The sequence below is a fragment of the Microcaecilia unicolor genome, chromosome 1, assembly GCF_901765095.1.
Source record: "Microcaecilia unicolor chromosome 1, aMicUni1.1, whole genome shotgun sequence".
In the NCBI taxonomy this organism is placed as follows: Eukaryota; Metazoa; Chordata; class Amphibia; order Gymnophiona; family Siphonopidae; genus Microcaecilia; species Microcaecilia unicolor.
In genome coordinates this window covers 511,935,162-511,960,880 of record NC_044031.1, presented here as the reverse complement: position 1 = coordinate 511,960,880, position 25,719 = coordinate 511,935,162, and the positions used below count along the sequence as shown (strand labels likewise).

At 41.3% G+C, this 25,719-nt stretch overlaps 1 protein-coding gene and 1 long non-coding RNA gene across 2 annotated transcripts in view; one reads left to right on the top strand and one right to left on the bottom strand.

The window, feature by feature from the left end:
* The window catches only part of C1H8orf34 (chromosome 1 C8orf34 homolog), a 397,204-nt gene that overhangs the window by 84,392 nt on the left and 287,093 nt on the right, over positions 1-25,719 (bottom strand). The gene's annotated exons all lie outside the window — the stretch shown is intronic.
* Positions 937-24,550, top strand: LOC115478088. Its single transcript, XR_003943437.1, has 3 exons — positions 937-962; positions 5,316-5,321; positions 24,482-24,550. It is a non-coding gene; the product is annotated as an uncharacterized LOC115478088 (long non-coding RNA).

The following is a 25,719-nucleotide window of genomic DNA, read 5'->3' as shown; positions in this document are numbered from 1 at the left end:
CGTGAATATTCATTGTGGATATCCTGAAAACCTGACTGGCTGGAGTGCCTCCAAAACCAGGTTTGGGAACCACTGGACTAGACCAATATTTATGTGCATTCTAGACACCTACAGCTAGGTGGCTCCTTACAGAATTATCCCCAATTCTATATAATCGGAAGGGTGCGTCCTAGCACTATTCTGGAAGTATTGCTTTATTAAAAGTTATGATTGCCATTCAAAAATGTCAGGAAATGTATTTGTAAAGCAATGCATTCATTTTTCAAGGCACATGCACGTTTGAATATAATTTGCTGATTCTTGCTCTTATACAGGGGGTCATTCACTAATGGGTAGAATGGACTTACACTGTTGTTATGTGTTATCTTCACATGGTCCACAGCAATAAAATGAGCCCTGAGGCAGGTAAGGCACAATAATCGCATTAGCACACTAACTATTAGTAAATGACCACCAAATGGTGAAAGGCTTCATTTTTGTAAGCACAAATGTACTTGTAATGTGAAAAAAAGTGAATTATAAATACTGTGTTATTAGTTCTATGGTGCTCTCTTACTAAAATGCACTCAAATCTGGGCTTAATACATTCTAATCTAGGACTTACCAACATGCTAAGCCCAGATTTAACGTGACACTTTTGTAGGGCATTTTCCTCTTTTTTTGAATTTCAGGTCATGCGCTAATGTTTGTAGAGCCCTTGCCACCTCCTATTTAGGAAATGGTATGAGCTCTGCACTAACTCTGTGTTAGCCAGTTGGTGTGTGCTAATGCAAATGAACTAGTTGGTTAATGCTTCGACATCCATTCTCTTCCCATGGCAGGCCCCCTCCCAAAATATTTTGAAAAAAGAGCTAATGCACAAATTAGTGTGTGGGCAAAAAAGGCAAAATACTGTTTTTACACGTTTTGCAGCAGTCTGTTTTTTTCTGCACTAATGGGGTTTTTTACTAAGGTGCACTAACGTTTTTAGCTCATGCTACAAATCAGCTGGCGCTAAACGCCTTAGGAATATAATGGGCGTCTCAACATTTTGAACCAGCTGATTTTTAGTGTGAGCTAAAAACATTAGCGCACTTAGTAAAAAATCCCCTGAGTGTATCTTAGTAGTTAACACCTTTATTATCTAGATCCTTTCATTTTATTATAATTTTGGTGAAAGCCATAATGTAAAATGAGAGTCCTTTGTGTCTTATTTTCACATCAACATCAAACAACAGAACCATCAGTCTATATTTCCGTTTTGCTTGCTAGTATTATGTAAGCCACTTCAATGTCAGCCTGACAATTTGGCAGTATAATAAATGTTCGCAATAAATAAAATAAATAACATTTAGAATCATGAGATAACCACACATTTCAATAATCTGTGCATTTGAAATTAATTTCTACAAAAATTAAGATTCATAAAAGCTGTTTAAACTGTTTTATTTTACTCTCTGGCACACATTTATAATTAAAATATATAAAAAGATCAAAATGCTACCTGGTAATAGTACTTCCTTTCTCTGTAATATAATGCAATATAGTGTCTTGCCAATTTTAAATAATTCTTCAGTAAGCAGCAGAAATGAGAATCATTAATCACACAGGGCTCTCCTAAGTCACACTGTATAGAAATACTGTTTCACCACTGGCTCAGTGTTCCTATTTTAACATCCTAAAACAATGTTAATGATGTCTCTAAAGATTTTTTTTTAATTATCCAGATAATACCATAGTAGCCATTATGTAGGACTTAACAGAATTCGACAGTCAAAGAGGACGTTGCTGAAAAGCAGGTTTGCTGATTCTAGTAGAGCAATTTAAGGGTGGAGGGAGCATGATCGGTACAGTCACCATCTTCGTCTACTTGTTTATACAGAATAAACAATTGAGAAGTGGCAGATGATTTTTATTAATTAAACTAACAATGAGGATAATTTTGTAACATGGCACCTAGGGTAACAGGTTAAGCAGTCACCTATTTACTACTACTATTATTACTTATCATTCTATAGCACTACTAGACGTACACAGCTCTGTACACTAAACATGTAAGAGGCAGTCCCTGCTTGAAAGAGCATACGAAAGACAAACAGGACAAATAAGGGATTACAAATTACTTATGGTGGGAATGATAAAACAGACATGGATACTGAACAAGTGAATAGGAGTTAAAAGTAGCCTCAAAATGATGAATTTTTGGCCCAGACTTGAATACAGCCAGAGAAGGAGCTTGATGTACCAATTCAGGAAGTCTATTCCAGGCATACGGTGCAGCAAGATAAAAGGAACTGAGTCTGCAGTTGGCAGTGGAGAAGGGTACAGAAAAGAGATTTACCTAATGAACGGTGTTCCCAGGGAGGAGTGTAGGGAGAGATAAGAATGGAGAGGTACTGAGGAGCTGCAGAGTGAATTTACTTGTAAGTCAATAAGAGGACTTTGAACTGTATGCGGAAAACAGATAGTGAGCCAATGAAGTGACTTGGAAGAGAGGACTAATATGAGCATATTGACACTGGCGGAATATAAGTTGTGCAACAAAATTTTGAACAGATTGAAGGAGAGAGAGATGGGAGAGCTGTGAGAAGCAAGTTACAGTAGTCCAGTGGCATACTGAGGGTGGGGCGGAGGAGGCGGTCCACCCTGGGTGCATGCTGCAGTGGGGTGCAGGGAGCCAGGGCCGCCGAGAGGGGGGACGGGGGGACAAAATTCCCTGGGCCTCCAGGGGGGCCCGGCGCCGGAGTCCCACCCGCCCTCCTGTCATCAGGACCTCGTGCCTCCAGGGGCCCTGCGGTGCTTCCTGCCACATCGTTGTGACGCTCAGCTTCATTCTTTCCAGCTGCCCTGCATTTAAAAAGTTGCAGTGGCTGCGAAAAAGCAGGCTCGCCTCTCCTTTAAGCCCTTCCCCTTCTCTCTCAGCGTGAACTGATGCAATTTCCGGTTTCTGCAAAGGCGGCACAGTGCACGCTGAGAGAGAAGGGGAAGGGCTTAAAGGAGCGGCGAGCCTGCTTTTTCGCCGCCGCTGCAACTTTTTAAACGCAAGGTGGCTGGAAGGATTTGAGGGCTGTGGTGGAAAACTGAGGGCACAGCTGGGGCTGGGAACTGAAACTCGGGAGGGGGTGAAAAGGGGGGTAAGTTGGGGCCTGGGGCGAGTCACTGGACATGGAGGGGAAGGGAGGGGAGGAGAGAGAGCAAAGGAGAATCACTGGGGATGGGTAGGGAGGGCAGGGGAGCGAGGAGAGTTGCTATGGATGGATGGAGGAGAGGGTAGGAGAAATGCTGGACATGGATGGAAGTGAGGGAAGACAGGAAGGAGATGCACATGGATGGAGGGGATAGTCATACTTTATGTATCTATGTGATACTTTGTACCAATACCTTGTACCATACTTTGTGTTATCTCTGTGAATCTTTGTACCATAGCTTATAAGCCGCACTGAGCCTGCTATCAAGCGGGAAAGTGCGGGGTATAAATGCTATAAATAAATAAATAGAGGAGAGAGCAGGGGACAGAGGAAAATCACTGGATGTGAATGAGAGGGGAGGACAGGGGGCAAAGGAGAATCACTGGACATAGATGGGAGGGGAGGGCAGAGGAGAATTGCTGGACATGCATGGGTAGGGAGGGCAGGGGAGAGAAGAGAAGAGAGTTGCTACGGATGGATGGAGGGGAGGGTAGGAGAAATGCTGGACATGGATGGAAGTGAGGGAAGACAGGAAGGAGATGCACATGGATGGAGGGGAGAGGAGAAATTCTGGATACGGATGGAGGAGAGAAGAGAGTTGAAATGCTGGATATGGATGGAGGGAAGGGGAGGGAAGAGAGGACATGAGATGAACATGGATGGAGGGGAGGAGAGAGAGGATAAATGCTGGACATGGATGGAGAAGAGGGAAGAGAGAGGAAGGAGATGCATCCTGACAGAGATGAGGGAAAGGGAAAAGAGGAGAAAAACTGCACATGGCTGGAGAAAATAGGCAAAAGCTGGATCCACTCTATACTTCCTCTAGTCAAGTCCGCAGAGGACCCAGCTTTTACCTATGGATGTAGGGCAAGAAATGAAGAAGAAAGGAGGAAAGTAAAGAAATAAATGGAAAGGAAACCCTGGAAGTGGAGTTAAGGGAGCAGATAGAGAGCAGCAGAATCAGAGACTGGGACCAATACTTATTTATTTATTTATTTATTGCATTTGTATCCCACATTTTACCACCTAATATGATCTGAAAAATAGTCACAAGACAACAAAGGTAGAAAAAATCATTTTATTTTCATTTTAGTGTTTGGAATATGTCCAATTTCAGAATTTACATCTCCTGTCTTATTTTGCAATGTATAGCAATGTTCTGTTTTTCTGGTATTGTGCTACATGCAGAATCTGTATGCTAATTTGGTTTCTATCATTTTGGGTATACTGGAGTGGGGAGGGGTGGGTGGGTCCCAGCGAACTGGTCTGCACAGCTCCCTGCAGTTGCTAAGACCGTCTGCCACCGGGCTGGGCCCCCTGCATTGAAATCACAGCGCCTCTCACCTCCGTGTGAAAGCGCTGCAGGCAGCAGCAGATCGCCTCCCTTCGGGCTTCCTTCCCTCTCTGTGTCCCGCCCTCACGGAAGTTACATCAGACGAGGGTAGGACACAGGGAGGTAAGGAGGCCCGAAGGAGGGAGGTGATTGCTGCTGCCTGCAGCACTTTCACATGGAGGTGAGAGGTGCTGTGATTTCAATGCAGGGGCCCGGCCCAGTGGCGGGCGGAGGGGGAGCGGCAGCGACCTTGGGAGGGGGGGGGGGGCCCGGGGGTGGCCTTGTTCTGGGCCTGGCCCAGTCTCTCGGCTGCCCTACAGAGAGCAGCTGTGCGGCTGTTGGCTCCGCCGGTTCCCTGCGCCCTCTGTTACTTCCTGTTCCAGGGCAGAGGAAGCAGGGAACCAGCAAAGCCGGCAGCCACACGGCTGCTCCCAGCACTCCAGGAGGTAAGAGCAATGCACCCGTGGGGGGGGGGGGGGTGTTTGGAGGTGATGCGTCTGGGGGAAGGATGGATGCTGCATCTAGGGAGGGGGTTGTGCGCAATGGTGATCTGCCCCGGGTGGCAGCCGACCAAGGAACTCCACTGCAGTAGTCTAAGCTTGAGGTGATAAAAGCATAGATAAGGGTTTTGGTAGTGTGCTCAGAAAGGAAGGAGCAAAGTTTGGTGATAGTACAGAGAAATAAATGACAGGTTTTAGCAGTTGATAGGATATGTGTATAGAAAGAGAAGTCAAAGATAACCCCAAGTTTATGAGCTGATGAGACAGGGAGGATGAGAGTATTATCCACAGAGATAGAGAATGAGGGAAGAAGAGAGGTGGGTTTAGGGGAAAAGATAAGCGCTCAGTCTTGGCCATGTTTAGTTTCAGATGGTGATAAGACATCCAGGTAGCAATGACAAACGGGCCTGGATTCCTGCTGAAATTTCTTGTGTGGAGAGGTAGACCTGGGAGTCATCAGCTCATCAGCATAAAGTCAAAACTGAAAACCATGGAAAGAGATCAGAGTACAAAGCACTGGTTTGCTGAATCTCGCTGCTACATTATTGGTAACCCATTCTCTGAACGTAATTGATCACGTGATGTACGACTGCTGCTCTGGTTTCCTGAATCTCACTGCTACATTATTGGTTACACATTCTCTGAACGCAATTTATAATGTGATGCACATAAGGATATTCCTGCCATCAGACCATTTGCTTCAGTCTTCACAAAGGAAGATTTGGGTGAAATACCAGTGCCTGAAATGGTATTCAAAGCTGACGAGTCGGAGAAACTGAATGAATTCTCTATAAACCTGGAGGATGTAATGGGCAGTTCTACAAATTGAAGAGTAGCAAATCTCCTGGACGGATGGTATTCACCCCAGAGTACTGATAGAACTGATTTTTAAAAACGCCGATTTAAAAAAAAAAAAAAAAAAAAAAAGGTTCCAGAGGAGATCCAGGAAACTATTTATTTATTACATTTGTATCCCGCATTTTCCCGCATAGCAGTAGGCTCAATGTGGCTTACAGGTTTTGGTGAGGAGAGTACCAACTCCGGGAATACCTATATACAGAGTGGAAAACAGAGTAACAGTAGGTGCAAGGAAGCTGATAAGGTTCCAGAAAAGAGAATACAACTCTGGGACAAATATATAGTAGCATAAAGAGAGAAGTAAACCCAATGAGGCTGATAAGTCTCCGGGGATGGGACTACAGCTTCTAGTGAGCAACACAGAGTAGGATAAGGGTAAATATAACTGAAGTGGTAAAATTCATACAGGTTGAAGTAATAGGATTATGTGGAAAGGGTATTGTTCATTTCTTAGTTCGATAGATGTGATGCATTGTTCATGAATTAGTTCGGGTCTGCTGGGTAGGCATTCCAGAAGAGGTAAGTCTTGAGGTCTTTTTGGAATTTTAGATGGGTGTTCACAGTTCTAATGTTTCTAGGTAATGTGTTCCAGAGCAGGGTGCAAATGTAGGAAAAGCTGGATGCATATGTTGATTTGTGTTTTAATCCTTTAAAGTTTGGGTAATGCTGGTTTAGAAACGTTCTTGATGATTCAATGATGTTTCTAGTTGATAAGTTCGGTCATGTAGGTTGGGGCCAGACCACGGATTGTTTTGTGGACCAGAGTGCAAATTTTGAAGGCTATTCGTTCCTTGATTGGTACCCAATGCAGTATTTCACATAGGGGTTTAGCACTTTCGAATCTTGTCTTTCATAAAAAGAGTCTAGCTGCCATGAGTCTGACGTCGGTGCCGAGCAAAACGGTAGAGACTATAAAGAACAAAATTACAGAGCATATTCAAAAGCATGGATTAATGAGACAGAGTCAACATGGATTTAGTGAAGGGAAATCTTGCCTCACCAATCTACTACATTTCTTTGTGAACAAACATGTGAATAAAGGTGAGCCAGTTGATATTGTGTATCTGGATTTTCAGAAGGCGTTTTGCAAAGTACCTCATGAATGACTCCAGAGGAAATTGGAGAGTCATGGGATAGGAGGTAGTGTTCTATTGTGGATTAAAAACTGGTTAAAAGATAGAAAACAGAGAGTAGGGTTAAATGGTCAGTATTCTCAATGGAAAAGGGTAGTTAGTGGGGTTCCCCAAGAGTCTGTGCTGGGACCGCTGCTTTTTAACATATTTATAAATGACCTAGAGATGGGAGTAACTAGTGAGGTAATTAAATTTGCTGATGACACAAAGTTATTCAAAGTTGTTAAATCATGGGAGGATTGTGAAAAATTACAAGAGGACCTTACGAGACTGGGAGAATGGGCGTCTAAATGGCAGATGATGTTTAATGTGAGCAAGTGCAAAGTGATGCATGTGGGAAAGAAGAACCCGAATTATAGCTACGTCATGCAAGGTTCCACATTAGGAGTCACCGACCAAGAAAGGGATCTCGATGTCGTCATTGATGATACGTTGAAACCTTCTGCTCAGTGTGCTGCTGCGGCTAAGAATGCAAATAGAATGTTAGGTATTATTAGGAAAGGAATGGAAAACAAAAATGAGGACGTTAAAATGCCTTTGTATCACTCCATTGTGCGATCGCACCTCAAATATTGTGTTCAATTCTGGTCGCCGCATCTCTAAAAGGATATAGTGGAATTAGAAAAGGTACAGAGAAGGGCGACGAAAATGATAAAGGGGATGGGACGACTTCCCTATGAGGAAAGGCTAAAGCGGCTATGGCTCTTCAGCTTGGAGAAAACGCGACTGAGGGGAGATATGATAGAGGTTTATAAAATAATGAGTAGAACGGGTAGATGTGAAGCGTCTGTTTACGCTTTCCAAAAATACTAGGACTGGGGGCATGCGATGAAGCTTCAATGTAGTAAATTTAAAATGAATCAGAGAAAATGTTTCTTCACTCAACGTGTAATTAAACTCTGGAATTCGTTGCCAGAGAATGTGGTAAAAGTGGTTAGCTTAGCAGAGTTTAAAAAAGGTTTGGACGGCTTCCTAAAGGAAATGTCCATAAACCATTAATAAATGGACTTGGGGAGAATCCACTTTTTCTGGGATAAGCAGTATAAAATGTTTTTGTACTGTTTTGGGATCTTGTCAGGTATTTGTGACCTGGATTGGCCACTGTTGGAAACAGGATGCAGGGCTTGATGGACCTTTGGTCTGTCTCAATATGGCAATACTTATGTAGTTATGTACTAAACAAACTGTCAATGGTGTCATGTTCCTACCTTGAACGAATGCTATGTACTTATCTGATAATGTATATACACTGTGTGTGCTTGTCTTACAGGACTGCTGCGCCAGTTTCCTGAATCTCATTGCTAAATTATTGGTTACTGAATGCAATTGATCATGTGATGCAAGTAAGGATATTCCCATCAGACCATTTAAACAAACTGTCAATGGCATTTCACGCCGTGGGTGTGTGCTGAAGGAGCATGCACAAAAGCAAGAAGTGCCCCTTGGGGTGACTCCAGGGGGGTGACCCAATAAAACCTTAGTACGGTTGATAAAGGGGGCTTCCAATCTATCTAGCCTTTCTTTGTCAATTTTTATTCTAATTTTCTATTTGCATTACTTTCAGCCAGCATGCTGGATGCCACTGCCTCCTCCTCTATCCTGGTTATTTGGGGATCATAGAAACGCTGTATTCCCTGGTTCGGTATCTTACATGGAAAAACTGTTGCTATATCGTTATTTAAAGGTATGTGAACTTGTTCTCCGAGGTTTGCAGCTGCAGCCTCTTCTTCAGTATCTTATGCTACCATATCTTCTTTGTGATCTGGTCTTCTCAATTGTCACTCCCTTTGATCTAAGACACATTTAATTCATGATCTCATTTTGACTCATAGTTTAAATAAACTATGCCTTACAGAAACTTGGATCCATGGCAGCGAAGAAACCTACTCATACCAATGTCTGCACCAAACTATACAGTTTTCTATACTGCTAGAGCATCCAAAAGGGGAGGAGGAGTAGCAGTCTATTGACTCTTCTTCAGGCAGTGGAACTTCCGGTTACTGATTTTCAGTATCCGGAACTCTTAGTGTTAAGAATTTCTGCCCCTTCTCCTTTTATGCTAATGATCTGCTATTTACCTACAGCACCTTCAAAACCTACTTGGGAGATCTTCACACAAACATTAGCTGATACTGCCACTTGATTTTCAAATCTCACAATTGTGGGTGATTTTAATATTCATATAGACGATTCTCACTCTTCTAGGTTTTCTTCATTTCTCTCCTTCTTGGAAGCTATTCACCTTAGTCAATTGATCACTTTTCCCACTCACATAGCAGGTCACACACTAGACCTAATTATGATTTAAGAAGAGTCTACTCACACATTAGCTTTTCAATCTATGCAAACACAATATCTACCTTGGACAGATCGTTTATTACTTTCTGCTAACCAGTTTAACACATTTGTTCAATCGACTGAACAGAACCGCTCCTTACATTTTTCTCATTTTGAATACCAAGGATCCTGGTACCACTCAACAATTATTTTCTCTCTTTCCAGATAATTTTCTTGATATAACATTAGAAGAGGCAGCTGTATGCTGGGAATCAACTTTAAAGCCTATTTTCAGACTATAGAAAATTACTGATGGTGATACAGTAAGAAATCACTGCCACCCTAGAAAATCTCTTTGGTTTCATCATGGCTTAGTAATATTGAAACATCAATAACGCAGAGCAGAACACTTATGGAGAAAAAAATATGGAAATTGTGCCTTGGAACAATCATTTAGGGACCTATCACCCTGTTTCAACTTTGAACTTAAACTTGCTAAAAAGAATTATTTTACCAAAATAATTAGTAACTTCTCTAATCCAGCTAGGAAGTTGTATAAAATTGTTTCCGATCTCACTCATTATGATAAATCAAATGTCGGTCATAATTTTCCTTTGGCTACTGCCTTGGCTAATTATTTTCAATCACAAATTTCCAGTTTACAATTATCATTAACCCCCAGTATGGATCTCTATTTGCACATTATTACCAAGACTTTTGATTCTACTGGTTGTTCTGTATATTGGAGCAATTTCAATGTTCCATCCCTTACCGTTTTAGAAAAGACAATCAGTGATATCCATCTTACTACTTCCTCATTTGACTGTTCCATCCAGTTGATTAAAGATTCTGCAGCATGGACTGTCACCCCTGGTTCTATATTTAATAACCTTAAGTTTAACAACTGGTGCTGTGCCTCAATCTTGGAAGAAAGCGGTGATCAGGCCCATACTGAAAAATCCAGATCCTTTAGACCCGTATAATTATTGACCAATTTCCAATTTATGCATCCTCTCAAAGATCACAGAAAAAGTAGTATTTAATCAATGGGTTGCACATGTCGATCAAACCAATATTCTGTATCCATGACAGACAGGTTTCAGAGCCACACATAGTACAGAAACAACAGTGACTGCTTTACTTAGTGAATTACACACTATCCAAGAAAAGGTGAATATTAGTCTCCTTAATTCTTTAGATTTCTCAGCTGTATTCGACCTTGTGGATCATTCTCTGCTTTTGGCATGCCATCGTTCAATAAAACACTACTCTGGTGTGGTTTACGTTTTTTTCTGACAGGGAGGGTTTTTTCAGTATCCATTGCTAATGACACATCTTCTAATTGTGAGCTACTTTGTGGAATTCTTCTACTTTTTAACATCTTTTTCAGTCCACTTGCAACTTTATTACAAGATCACAATATACATTTTTTTTATTTATACAGATGACATCCTTCTAATATATCTCACATCTCCATATTCTATTACTTTAAAACCTCTACAAAAGGCACCAACTGCCTTGTTCAATTGACGGACTTCTCATAAAGTTGTACTAAACCCTAAAAAAACAACTGCGTGTTGGATCACAGGGTCACTCAGCACTCCAGTATCTTTGAATTTTTTCAGACATCAAATCACCAATGTTCAGTCTTTCCATTATTTGGGAATGCATATTGATTCTAAACTTTCTTTTAAAACGCAAATATCAAATGTTGTAAAACCTGGGTTCTTCTGGTTGGGTCGTCTAAGGTCAATTCAAAATTATCTGGACTTCAATTCAAAACACACATTACTACATGCTTTTTGTCATTTCTCAATTAGATTACTGTAATACTATATATGCAGGCCTCCCACAATTTCAATTACAATGATTTCAGACTCTTCAAAAGTCTGCAATTCATCTATTGTTCAAAGCAAAATGTTTTGAAACTCTTACGCTGTTATTCCTTGAATTGCACTGGTTACCTATGTCATATTGCATCCAGTTAAAAATTATACTACTTAATTTTATAAGACTTTACATTCAGGGAGCCCTACATACATTTCTTCTTTAATTACTTCTTAAACTCCATCCCGTTCACTTCGATCACTTGATGCCAATCTGGTGCTTCCTTCCCCCAAACAAGCCCATTACGAGTCAACCTGAAAATCTGTATTCTATTTTCTGGCTCTCTTTCTTTGGAATAAACTGCCAGTAGCCATTAGGGCAGAACAATCTCTTACTAAATTAAAAAAAAAACAAAACAAAATTTAGAACTCATTTGTTTCAACTTGCCTTTCTGTTTAGGATCCACTGACTTAGAGCAGCCAGTATCTGACAGATCTGCACACACTGTAGCTCTTAACTACAGTTTTGATTTGGTCTTGATTTTAACTGTTTTTGTAATTTACTGTACTTGAGTGTATGTTTTTTTTCCTTTATCATATGGCGTTCATTTACTTTGATTTAATGTTTACCATTTAGTTGTAAACCGCTTTGACCTATAGTAATGTAAAGATGGTATAACAAGTTTTAATAAACATAAACATAAGAATAAATGGAGAAAAGAAGAGGTCCCAAGACAGAGCCCTAAAGTACACCAAATGATAGTGGGAGAGAAGTGGAGGAGGATCCCCCAGAGCATTCACTAAAAGTGTAATGGGAAAGATAAGAAAACCAAGAAATAATAGAAACCCAAAATCCAAGTGAGGACAGCATATCATGGAGTAGGTGTTGATCACCATTGTCATAAGCAGCAGAGAGATTGAGAAGGATGAGGATAAAATAGAGACCTTTGGATCTGGCCAGGAACAGGTCAATGGAGACTTTAGCAAGGGCTGTTTCAATTGAATGTAGAGGGCGAAAGCCAGATTAAAGTAGATCAAGAATAGGTCGAGATGAAAGAAAGTCAACACAATGGTGGTGAACAGCACGTTATTATTTGTTTATTTATTGCATTTGTATCCCACATTTTCCCACCTATTTGCAGACTCAATGTGGCTTACAATAATACAGTAGCTTGTATGTGAAAGGGAGATGGGATGGTAGTTGGAAGAGTAAATAGGGTCCAATGAAAGTTTTTTTTGAGGAGTGGTGTAACTACGGCACTTTTGAAGGCATCAGGAACAGTTGCAGTGGGAAGTGAACGACTCAGGATATGACAGATAGAAGGGATGACAGTAGGTTAGTGCTAAGTAGATGGGTGAGAATAGAATCAGAGTAACAGGTAGTCAGTTTGGAGGAGGAAAGAAAATGTGCACTTTCCTCATCAGTAATTTCTGAAAAGGAAGAAAAGGTGGCAACGGTTGAAGGAGGGTTGACAGAATGGACTGGGGGAAGGAGAAGTGGAGATGACTTGGCTGAGAACTGAAGGTTAATCTTGTAAACCTTGTCACGGAAGTACTCAGCCATTGTCTAGAGAGAAGGGGAAGGGGGGGGGGGGGAGGGGAGGGGAGCTAGTCCCAGTTACCCTGAAGCAGCATTTTTTATGTGAAACATTGGCCACCATCAGCAATACCATACAGCATAGCTTTCATTTGATGAAGGTTTTTTAAGACTTCCGGATAAATTATAATACCTTGATATATGAGTAGTTGTCTATACAATGAATTTTGCATATTAAAAAGCTAAAGATTTAAAAATCTAAAACTGAAAAAAGATAGTTGAACAGGAGGTTTTTATGCCTATGAGGTGGCTTACAAAGGTTTGTAAGGATGTGCGAGTCCCAAACTGAGCTGAGGCCTTTCCTCCTGTTTGCTTATGCTTTGTGAAGAATGAGCACCTATTTTTATACTGCTTGATGAAGTGAAAATCTACTGCTTATCCCTGGAATTAAGTAGCTTGGAATTTTGCTACTCTTTGGGACTCTACAGTTACTTGCTATCTGGACTAGCCACTGCTGGAAACAGGATTCTGAGTTAGATGCACCCTTGGTCTGACCCAGTAGGGCAATTCTTATGTTCATACTGATACCACTTAAACTAATAATTTTTTATGGTTGGAAAAGTTTAGCTTGGACCCTTTTTTCCAAAGAATTATCAACCCGTGTAAAATATTCCTCTTCTACAGAACATTTGGAAACAGGTGGTGGCGTTACAGCTTCAAAAATAAACAGATCTGCATATTTACATAATCACCAGTCTGAATTTAGGTAGTGCCACACTCATTGCAACCTACTCTTGACAATCCAGTCCTAGTACTGCTTAATCTTAGTGCAGCTTTTGTCACCACTGATTATTTTATTCTCTTGCACAGATTATCTAGGTTGAGAATCTATCTAGTTTGGTATTTTTTCCATCTAATGGATTTTTTTTATAAGATAGTGTAACATGTTAGACTAGAAGAAAAGTCTTCTGACCCATTACTATTTAAATGGAGAGTACCATACCCTTTTTTACTCAAGTGAGACATGTATCCTTTGGTTGATAGCTATAGATTTGTGATCAAATTTATTTTCTTTGCTGATAATATTTAGCTTATGGCCCTCTTAGACCCCCAAAGGGGTTTATTATGATAAATCACTGTTTAGCAGAAATTGCTAATTAGATAAACTTAAATTTATTGAAGTTAAATAAGAACAAGACAAAAGTATGAGTTTTCTTAGCCTCATTTTGAGATTTGATGTAATCGTACTGCAGATACAAGATAGGGTACATAGTCATGTGGTTTTTGATAACTTTACTCTTTTAAGCCCCAATTTATGTCTGTAATCAAAATGTGTTTTTCCTTTTCATCTTAAGCAACTGTGGCAGATTCATGCTTATTTTGATAAGAGTTTTGCAATCATAGTCTTCAGGATTATTTCAATGGTTTGTATTTGGGATTGCTGAAGAATCTGACAGACTCCAGATATTACAGATTAGTGATTTGTGGTAGCTATGACTGTAGCATTTCAACAGAGCTACACAAGTTATACTGCGTTTTGACAGACTTCAGTGCAAACTTTAAGGCAGTCTATAGTTTTTTTTATTTAATTGTTGCAAGGAATAGAGGCAGATTATCTTGCAGTTGATTTAATTAAATACATTCCATCTTGGACGATTAGCTCAACTGATGCCGCTTTTGTGGTGTTCTCGCTGTGAAAGCAAGTAACCTAACTAAATCTAGGGATCAGGTTTTCATTTGTGCAGTCCTTCAATTATGGAATTTGTTATCTTAAACCCCTACATTTTTGCTTGGACTTGGGAACTTTTCAGGAGCTTATTGAAAACATGGCTGTTCTAATAATCTATTACATACCATTGGTGGAGCTATTTTCCTGACATTATAATGGACAATTTGGAGTTACCCCTGTTTAGACTAGGGGGTAGATTTAGGTGAAAGTGGGTAGTTGAGTGTTGAATAGTTTTATCTATGTTACTTTATTCGATTGAAATTATGGTACATTTGTCATAGAAATGTATTTATGTTTCTTTTTACTGTTTTTTTGTTAGTCTAGGTGACTTCACCCAGGCAACAGCACCTATTGGGGAGGCTCCATCCATCTGTCTGTTTCAATGTCTGTATGCACAGGCAAACAGACACACACACATGAAGACACATACAGTCCCTGTCACCCTAAAAAGATATACTTTACCCATGTCTTGTTCTACCCAGTCCTTGAACTGACATGCAATGTTTGCAAATGAAGGGGAAATGCATCATTTTATCCCAGTAAACAAAACAATACTAACACCCCCTCCCCACTGTTCATTCTTCACTTATTTGAAGAGGAACATCTGAAAATAAAATCACATCTATGGTTGGACAACAGTGTCATCCACTTCTTAATTGCAGACCTTTTAATCTACGTATCAAAGTGAACTATCACCCCAGCTGACTAAAACTTTCATGAGCAAATTGGAGTAGTTTTGCAGAAGGTTTATTCATCTGACTTTGGGTGTTATCCAGTTAAATCAATACCTTTCAAAAAATTTCATGAAGTAAAATAAACACACAAACTTTTCACCCATTTGAGCAGTTATAATGTTACCCCTATGAATATAGCTCAATAGTAAAGAGAAAACTACTTTGCTCACTGTTAATCAAAGCAAAGTTCATGGCTAAAAATATAGTGGGCCTTTTACAGAGGTTCTCTAGTGTTTTTAGCACACACTAAAAATAAGCTTGAGCTAAATGCTAGAGACGCCCATATATTCCTATGGGCACCTCTAGCATTTAGTGCACGCTAAAAATGCTACTGTGCCTTTGTAAAAGACACCCATAATGCAGAAAGAAACCTAGCTGAAAGTATACTGTGATAGCGTGAGTGGGTGTAGGGCATAAAGCCTTCACAAACACAGCCAGACCATGTTATAAGTGAACAAAATTGTGAAATTGTGTGCTTCAAAAGGAAAAACATACTGGAATCTGTTTCTCTCGCAGATGGTTAGCTCAGGAATGTACATAAAGTAGCTTAGAGTTCAACAACAAACAAGCGTACAGGACTGGTTCCTACCAAACCACAAAGGAGTCACAGTGTGCAAAGAGTTTGCATGGTCAAAGCTTTTCCTATCTCATGGCTACCTCTCTGGTCCTTCAAATAAATGTCTTGTGGGAGTACTTCAGAGAACTACTACTGCCTGCTCCTGGTAGCCCTGTCTTTTCCCAGCCCTGGGCTTTTATATTCCCTTGCTGAAACATGCCCTCCTGCCTGAGCTTCCCAGACCTAGGCCTCTTTTGTGTGGCCCTGTGAGATAGTGTGCTTAAGGAAAACTGGTATTTATCTATATGCTTTATCACTTAAGCACATGGGGATGAAGGAGAAAGAGACGCTGCTGTACTATGCTTCTCTTGCTGGCTCCGTCGACCTCAGGGGGTGAGTGGCGGCCTCCGGGGGGGGGGGGGGGAGAAGCGAGTGAGTGACAGCTCTTGCTGTGAGGTCGCAGAAGTTTTAAGCGCTGCCTCCGTGGACCTCGGGGGGGGGGGGGTGAGTGGCGTCCTCCGGGGGGTGGGGGGAATGTGAGTGAGCGACGGCCGTGGGGGGACTCGGGAGGGGGGAGTGAGAGAGTAGCGGGTGCAGTGGCGAATGGGAGGGAGTGGATAGAGAGGGTGGTGTGCACCATTGAGTGAGGGTGCAGGTGAGGGAGGGTGGACAGTGAGTGCAGGCAGGCAGCCGCAGCAGAGGGGAGTCGGTTCCTCTGTGGCTCCGCCGTCAACGTCATGACGTTTGACGCGAGGGTGGGGCAGACAGTCATGGTGCCAGCTTGATCTATACCATGACGGAAGTTGGAGGGGAAAAATGTGGGTTCATTAGAACGTTGGGGTTGAGAATTATGTCCGGAAGGGGCGTGACTGAGGGCGGGCCTATGAGTGAGGGTGAGTGGTGGTGACAGCCTAGGAGGGTGAGTGGTCCTGACAGCCTACCATAGGAACAGTACATTCAGTGCTTCACTGAACGTTGGAGGTGAGAATTATTTATATAGGTAATCATATATCTTTATTTTTATACCTCTTGGTGATAATCTATATTTTTGTAGTGCACAAATATATATTTGTAACTTGCTTTGCATTTGCCATATTGTTATTCTTATATCTAAAATAAATAATATATTTCATCTTGTCAATGTCCCTTTCATTGGTACAGCCTAATAGCCGAGCTTAGGGCCAAATAAGAGGTACTTTCATTCCCTAGAAACAAGTCCAGAATAATTGCTATTTAGTAATTTTCTGCCAGCCTAAGTACCTGACCCTACAAATGAGATAGCTCATCCGGTCTGCTAGTTTTCTGTCTCCTACAGGCCCACAAGTGGGTTTTGGAGCAGGAAGAAGCCTGCCCAAGGCTGGGATCCTGCCCTGCGAGGTACACCCATGGAAGTAGAACAGCAGCTGTGCCTGGTGGTAAAGGAGTGCATCGGGAGGAGGAGAAAACAGCCCTGGGGTTACATCTGGCTGCAGGATAATAAGTGGAAATACTGTATATATTTGAATAGCCTTGGGAAGAAATGGTCCGTGTATTTATTCCTGCAAAGTAGTTATAGAAGAGTTTATATCATTGACTGTGGAAAAGATCACTGAATTAAGAGTTTGCTAGATGCAGAAGTTACAATAAAAAGTTGAAGTTTGTTAATAAGCCTCCTGGAGTGTTGAGTGGTTCCTGAACTGGAGAGCAGAGTGGAACCCCAAACTGGAGAAGTGCCTCCCAAACCTTCAGGATCGCTATTCTGGACCATTACCCAGCCCAGCTCGAATGTAAGGGGACTGGAAAGAAGCGTGGGGTGTGAGTGGCCTGAAAGTGAGCGGAGACTATGGAGAGTGAATAAGCGTGAGTTTCTTTTGTGGCCTGGGTCTGGAGCTAGTGCCAGGTGAGACCCGGATTACATGTGTATACACACAATAGATTGATCGTTAGATATTATATATAATTTTTAAATTTATTTTGGAGGGGGGGTGTTATATATAATTTTTAATTTAATTTGGGGAGGGGGCAAATCATTTTTTCATTCTTTGGCCTTTCTGCCCTTTCAGAACTTGGCTCAAACACACAAACATTCAAGCTGTGGCTAACAAAGGATATCTCTCATTTTCAATCCCTTTCATGACCCTATCTTGCCCAGCTTTCAGAGCTGTAATCATAAGGTTGAAGGGTAGAGATCAGTTAACTCTGGAACTCATTGCAAATGCAAACTTAAAATTAGGAAGTAAGTACTGCTGTGACCCCCCCCCCCCCCCCCCCACTTCTACTCTTGAGAAGCTGCCTAATGGTTAGTGCAGTGGCCTGAGAACCAGGGGAACCAGGTTCAATTCCCACTGCAGCTCCTTGTCACTCTGGGCAAGTCACAACCTTCCTTCGCCCCAGATACAGAGTAAGTACCTGTATATAATATGTAAAGTGCTTTTATTATAACCACAGAAAGGTGGTATATCAAATTCCCCTTCCTTTCCCCTTTCCAAGAGTAGCTGACAGAAGAGCAGAAGCCAAGTCTTTATAGCTAAACTCTGGTATTCTGTATTATACTACTAAGCAATCAAGCCAACCCACAAATTAATTTTAGAAGAAACATTAGTGTATGTATTATTAAAATACTGGTTTTTCTAACAGGAGATTATATTACTTGTTTCAGATGTGTAATTATATTTTGCATCCTTTCTTTTTTTATTTTTTAAATTAAATTCCTTTGTTGAAAATGCTTCTATGGCACACTTAATTGGACATGCTTGACTTTTAGACATTTTGTGCATTTATCAATTATTCATGCTCTTGTCAGAGCAGTGTAGGTACACTGGGCAACTTTTGAAACCTGTATGCGCTTATGTTACTCAGATTTAATACAGTTGGGGAAAGAAATTATAAATAATTATATTATTTTTGCCATTATTTTGGCAGTTTTGCTACGCTTCCCCTCCCCCCCGGCAGTCTGATATGTACACGTTTCTACACCCCCCAACTTAAAACAGCATTTTTCCACAGACCGCTTAGGGCAGCGGTTCACATAGGCCATCTGCCACCAGAGCCTGCTCACTGTTATGTTCTGCCCTTGTGAAAGCAGAAAGTTATGTCAGAAGGGGGTTGGACGCAGCAGAAAGCAGGCTCCGGGATCAGCAGTAGAGGGCCTATACAAATCACTGCCACTGACCTTAAACTCATCTACGGAGAATACGTTTTAAGATAGGGAGGAGGGAGTTCGGAGACATGCCAGGGCAAGATCTCTAGGAGCACGAGGCCCTTTGCGGATACCTCTGTTGCCACTGCTTGAGGCCAGCCCTGCTCCCTCCTCTACTACAATCATCCCGTCCCATTCTGGCATCCAAATCAGGCAAAGTATTGGCTCTCTGCACACCCGGTAGTCACCTTCACCTTCCAGCAGCAGGAAGAGGTAAATGCTTAATGCCGCCCTCCTCCAATATTGGGTTACTAATGATGTCTCTCAGTGCATGGGAATAGTTGGCTTAACATCACCAGCTAATTGTGAAAATTAGTGCTAGATGGATAGACCCAACTCTGCCCTATGAATGTCTACAATTTTAGCAGTAGCAAATTAAAAAAAAAAAGAAGACAATACATGTTTACATTTACACTTCAATGTCACTTTTAATAGCAACAAAATAATACTAGATTTTCATTCTGTAAAACAAAACCTAATTTAAAATAAAACACTGTGGATATGAAGGTTCCTGCTGCACCACGAGAACGGTCAGTGACGTGAGCACCAGGCAGCTGTTTCAGTGCACCCACCTCTGAGGCACGTGAATGCCAGCATCTGGAAAAGACCACAGTCTTTTTACCACCTCACCCCCATCATTATCTGGGCTCCCAAGACACAGCGCTACTCAGTCACCTGTTGTTCCTGCTCCACCACAAGAGTGGTTGATGATGTCAGTGCCAGGTGGCCGTTACAGACTGCCAACTCTGAGGCGTTGCACCAAAGGGACCTTCAAGTCATATCATCTCTCTTTGTGAAAGGGTCACCTAAGTTTTATAGGTCTTATAGCACAGAGAATCTCTGGTTGACTGTTCTTCTTTGGCTTCTCCTGGCCCATGTTCCAACCATATAACAATCAACTCCCCTTCCACTCAATGGAATAGCCAGCGCTGACATTCTGGGCGACTCACCTGCTTATTCTGATTGCTCAACCTGACTCACAAAGTAATATACCTACCTTCATGGTTGCCTAGCTTGTTTCTTCACAGCTCCATCAGTATGCACTGGCTTCTACTGCTTTGCAAAGCCCTATCAGGCAATGAGTAATCCGCCCAATACTGGTCTAAAAAACCCAGGATCAGAAAACAACCTAGCATCGACACCAGTTACTTATGGGAATGCTCAGTCACTCCTCATCCGGCTATGAATCCACACCATGAGAGCTTTTCCTCAAACCTATCTCTACCAATCACTCTCTTCAACCCAAGACCCAATTCCTCCTAGAATTGCCCAAACATAACTCTACACTTCTCTATAAGCATTCTCTAATCCCTGCTCCTGCAATATGTGTCAGTGCCAGATTAGTGAGGAACAAAACCCTATTAATTAGTGACCTTCTAGAATCCTCAGATTTGGGCTTCCTATTCATATTGGAGACATGGCTTTCAGAAATAGAAAGACAGTTTCTCCAGCACTTACATCTCTCCCTGGTTATGACATCTTACACGCTCCAAGACAGGGTAAAAATGGGGGCAGGCTACCACTTATCTACAAAAGCTTGGTAGAAACTATTATAAAGAACAAAATTACAGAGCAAGACAAAGCCAACATGGATTTGGTGAAGGGAAATCTTGCCTCACCAATCTATTACATTTCTTTGAAGGGGTGAACAAACATATGGATAAAGGTGAGCCGGTCGATGTTGTGTATCTGGATTTTCAAAAGGCGTTTGACAAAGTACCTCATGAAAGACTCCAGAGGAAATTGGAAAGGGATCTAAGCGTCATCGTTGATGATATGTTGAAACATTCTGCTCAGTGTGCGGCAGTGGCTAAGAAAGAAAATAGAATGTTAGGTATTATTAGAAAAGGAATGGAAAACAAAAATGAGGACATTATAATGACTTTGTATCACTTCATGGTGCGACCACACCTCAAACATTGTGTGCAATTCTGGTCACCGCATCTCAAAAAAGATATAGTGGAATTAGAAAAGGTACAGAGAAGGGCGACAAAAACGAGTAAGGCAATGGGGCGACTTCCCTATGATGAAAGACTAAAGCAGCTAGGACTCTTCAGCTTGGAGAAAAGAAGGCTGAGGGGAGATATGATAGAGGTCTATAAATTAATGAATGGATAGACGTGAATCACTTATTTACTCTTTCCAAAAATACTAGGACTAGGGGGCATACAACAAAGCTACAAAATAGTAAATTTAAAATAAATCAGGGAAAATATGTCTTCACTCAACATGTAATTAAACTCTGGAATTTGTTGCCAAAGAATGTAGTGAAAGCAATTAGATTGGTGGGGTTTAAAAAAAAAGGTTTGGATAGCTTCCTAAAAGAACAGTCCATAAGCCATTATTAAAATAGACTTGGGCAAAATCCACTGCTTATTTGTACTATAAGAAGCATAAAATGTATTGTCTTGTTTTAGGATCTTGTCAGGTACTTGTAGCCTGGATTGGCCACTGTTGGAAACAGAATTCTGGGCTTGATGGACCTTTGGTTTGTCCCAATATGGCAATACTTATGTGCTTATCATTTTCAATTAGATTTCACTATTGATGTCTGCTTATCAAGTCCATTCAGACATAAACCCTCCAAACTGATATCTACTAGAGGGAAAATGAATTCCAGCTTCTGGACCAAGCTGAAAGACTCCATTACTTCTAAGATCCCAACTCAAAAATCATTTAAATCTTTTTGGGACACTAACATAAATTTGGTTCTGGATAAACTCGCCCCTGTCACTTCTAAAAAGATTAAAGTGATCAGAATATCCCCAAAGTATTCTGAAGAACTCTCCAAGCTAAAACTGGAATGCTGACATCTCAAAAGACAATGGAGAAAAATCCTCTCTTCCACTGGTAAAGCTACTTGGAAGCTCATCTTCTGTCTCTATAAATCAAAAGTAGCAATAGAAAAATGAAACTATTATAGCAGTTTAGTAGCCCAGGATACTCCGGAAAACAAAAAGCTGTTCACCTTAGTTAGAAATTTAATAGACACCTCGTCTACCGACAACGCACATCAAGGTTCACCATCTGCTCAAGACTTAGGTGACTACTTTAAGTACATAAGTATATAAGTATTGCCACACTGGGACAGACCAAAGTACCATCAAGACCAGCATCCTGTTTCCAACAGTGGTCAATCCAGGTCACAAATACCTGGCAAGATCCTGAAAAAGTTCAATATATTTTATGCGGCTTATTCCAGAAATAAGCAATGGATTTTCCCAAGTCAATTTAATAATGGTCTATGGACTTTTCCTCTTCATTTGCTAACAAGATCATTCAAATTTGTTCTGAAATATCCAAAGTCAATCCACCCATGGAAATAACATCAGACCTGGAAACATGCCTAAACACTGACATATGTACCACCCAGGGCGCCAAGGCAGACCAAAGATGGGCCTCTTTCCAACAGCTGGGACAGGATAAAGCAAAATCGCTATGGTTGAAATTTTCACAATCTCAGTGCTTCCTGGATTGCTGCCCCATATCTTTTTTCCAATCGATTCCAACTGATGCTGTCCAATGGCTGACAGCCATGCTGAATGGGATCTTAAGAGTCAGGCTCTCATCTTCTAGTTATGGGCAATATTGTTCTAACACCTTTCCTGAAGGGCTCAGGCTTGGGCACCACCTTTTCTGCAAACTACCACTCAGTAGCTAGTACACCTCTCTTCACAAAGATGTTGGAAACCTTTGACGGCAAGCAGCTCTCCCTATACCTAGACAGATTCTCTTTGCTAGACCGATCACAATTTGGCTTCAGATCTACACATAGCACAGAAACCTTATTGCTCACTCTCACTACATATGTCAAACAACATCTTTGCAAGGGTGATCAAGTGATTCTGCTCCAGTTCGACATCTCGGCAGCATTCAACGCTGTCAACTATGTAATACTAATGGAACATCTGGATCAAAAAAGGCGTTTCAGGTCCTGTACTTAAATGGTTCAGTGAATTCCTTTCAAACAGAAGTAATTCAGTTAAACAAAATCACCAACTCTCCCATGACTGGTTCCCTAAATGTGGAGTCCCTCAGGGCTCCCTACTCTCCCCCCCCCGATCCTGTTTAATTTCTTTATGTCCACTCTGGGCTCCATCTACCTGGGGCTAGGTGAACTATTATTATTCTATGCTGATGACATCCTTCTCCTTCCAATATCACCCCTCTAATCTCGATTTTACCCAGTCTGTAAGAGCTGGGATGAATGCAATTCATAATTGGGTCCTGATAATCAAACTAAAACCGAACACACCAAAAAAAAAAAAACAAAGATCCTGTGGTTCTGGAACTCAGGGGTTGTGGTCCCAAACTCAAATTACAGTTTGCAATGATAAAACATCTGGAGTGGAATCGGAAGCTAGAGTGCTAGTGGTACTTCTTGACTCATTATTGCTTACGTCCCATATAAACCTACTATGGAAATAAATACAGTTTAAAATGATACTGCTATGACTAGTTTGGTCATTTTTCTGGTCATTTTTCGACCAGGAGGCCTTCACATAGCTGGTCCAAATGATGACCTCACTACATCTGAACTGCTGTAACATCTTATTTATGGGCATTAAGATTAAATATCTGAAGAAGATACAAATAATACAGAACATCACAGCTAGACTGATTTTCAAATTAAACAGATATAGCAGTGCCTCACCATATCTGGCTAAATTGCACTTGACTCCCCATATCTGAACGAATCAGGCTCAAAGCTGCACGTTTAGTCTTTCAAATTCTATATGGCTTTACTTCCAGTCTGCTGACCAATATGCCATCACTATGCCTAGTTTGATCCAACAGACTAAAAGACCAATTGTTCCTAGCATCTCAGTCCTGCAAGGGTATTAGATTTCAGAGGCCTTTTAGCTCGCTATTCCCTGTATCGGGAACTTATCTATGGAACTCTCTTCCCATAGCTGTAAGGTCCGATAACAACTACCTCAGCTTTAGGAGGAAGTAAAAAACCTTCCTATTTCCAAAGACATCAATGTGATTAATCATCATCGTATTGTACACACCCATTGCTCACAAATCCACTTTCCCTATGTACTTTCATTTCCGAATAACATATTAAGTTATTGTACCTCATGCTGTATTAATGATTTAAACTAACCAATGTAAACCACACTGAACCCTGTTAAAGGGGATTTTAGCGGTATATAAGAGCTGATTTGAACTGAATTGAAGGGGGCAATTTGTTAATGTTACTGCACGCTAATGCTGTTTATCACAAGGTACCTACCATAGGGCCTATTGAGTAGAATGAGCCCTGCGATATGTGATAATGGTATTAGCATATACTGTTAGCAAATGACACCCTATGTGATCTAAATTCAATTAAAACCCAGGTTTGAATCCCTTGCCTCATGGGGCTGGTCCAGAAAAGCAATACACTCCTGAACAGAAAGTGAAAGCAGGTAGATGCTACAAAAGCAGCAGCAACAACCAGCAACACTGAGGGTGGGTAATGGAAGAGACCTCTAGTGGTGGTTCTGATAATGATCATCTGTTTTACCTGGGCATCTCATCACTCTCGTGTGGGTCCCGGCTGAATATCGGCCAGGGCCCACAAAAGCTCCAGCGGCCAGGGCACTGTGAATTAGCACTGGACATTCAGTGCTGATGCCCGGACATGGCCCCGCATTGAATAAAGCAGCCTGCGCTATGACTAGCGTGTGGGTTTCCCATGCACCGAGGCCACTTTTATTGCAGCTGTAAAATGGCCATGCATTAATTGTCCCATTAGATTGCGAGCCCTTAACTACAATTATTTTCTAGGCGGTAAGGGCTCACATGCTAACCAGTTAGCATGCAGCGATATAGCTGCGCTAAACAATCAGCGCTGGGCATGCCTACGTTCTGCCCCTAATTACACCCCAGCACTAAAAAAAATAAAACATATTTTTTTAGTGTGTGGGAAGTGCACATATGCCAAAACTACCATAGAACAAATCAGCACGCCCCACGGTAGTGGTTTTTAACCTGCGGTAAGCATGCGTTAGTGCCTACTGCAGCTTTATAAAAGGGCCCCTAACTTACCCTGCAACAGTCAGTGTTTATAAAAATGCTGACCACAGCTGACTGAATATCAGCTGGATGATTTTTTTTGTTGTTAATCATCCCATGGCAAATGTTTCTGCTAAGTTTGAGTTATTATATTAAACTTAATTCTAAGGCCATATCATCTTATTTATTTGCTTCTTTATATACTGCCTTTGTGTAGTACAATCAAAGCGGTTTACATGTTACATGCAGGTAGATTTTCTGTCCATAGAGGGCTCACAATCTAACTCTTGTACCTGGGGTAATGGAGGGTTATGTGACTTACTCAGGGTAATAGGAAGCTGCAGTGGAAACTGAACTCAGCTCTCCAGGTTCTCAGCCCACTGCACTAAATATTAGGCTACCCCTCCTCTTAACAGAAGTCTAAGAAATTCCAAATATTTTAATGTAAAATTGTTTAATCACCAATATTCAATAGGCAAGGATCCTTTCAAAACCCTCAATAGTCCAATGTGTTCCTGGTATCAGGACCATACCAACTTACTGTATAGAGGGGTGTATGCCATTCTTCTTTATCATCCCCTGCTGGAATGTCTGGAATGGTTCTGCCTACCCCAAATATAAAACAGAGATCCCTAGTGAGTGAGTAGTGGGGTGGTGGTTGTAGTGGATTAATGATGGTGATGTGGAGTTGTAGTGGTTTTGTTTTAAGGCTCAGCCTTTGGGCCTAGTCAGTGAATGTCTATTGTGGTCTCCCTTGAATATTCAGTTAGCTGTCCTTGTGTGAAATGTGAGCAAAAGGTTTGGCCACTCTCTGCATGGATGCAAGTATCCAATGAGAGAATTGGTGAACTTAAGCCACAAACTGAGAGAAAAGAGTGAGATAAGCAC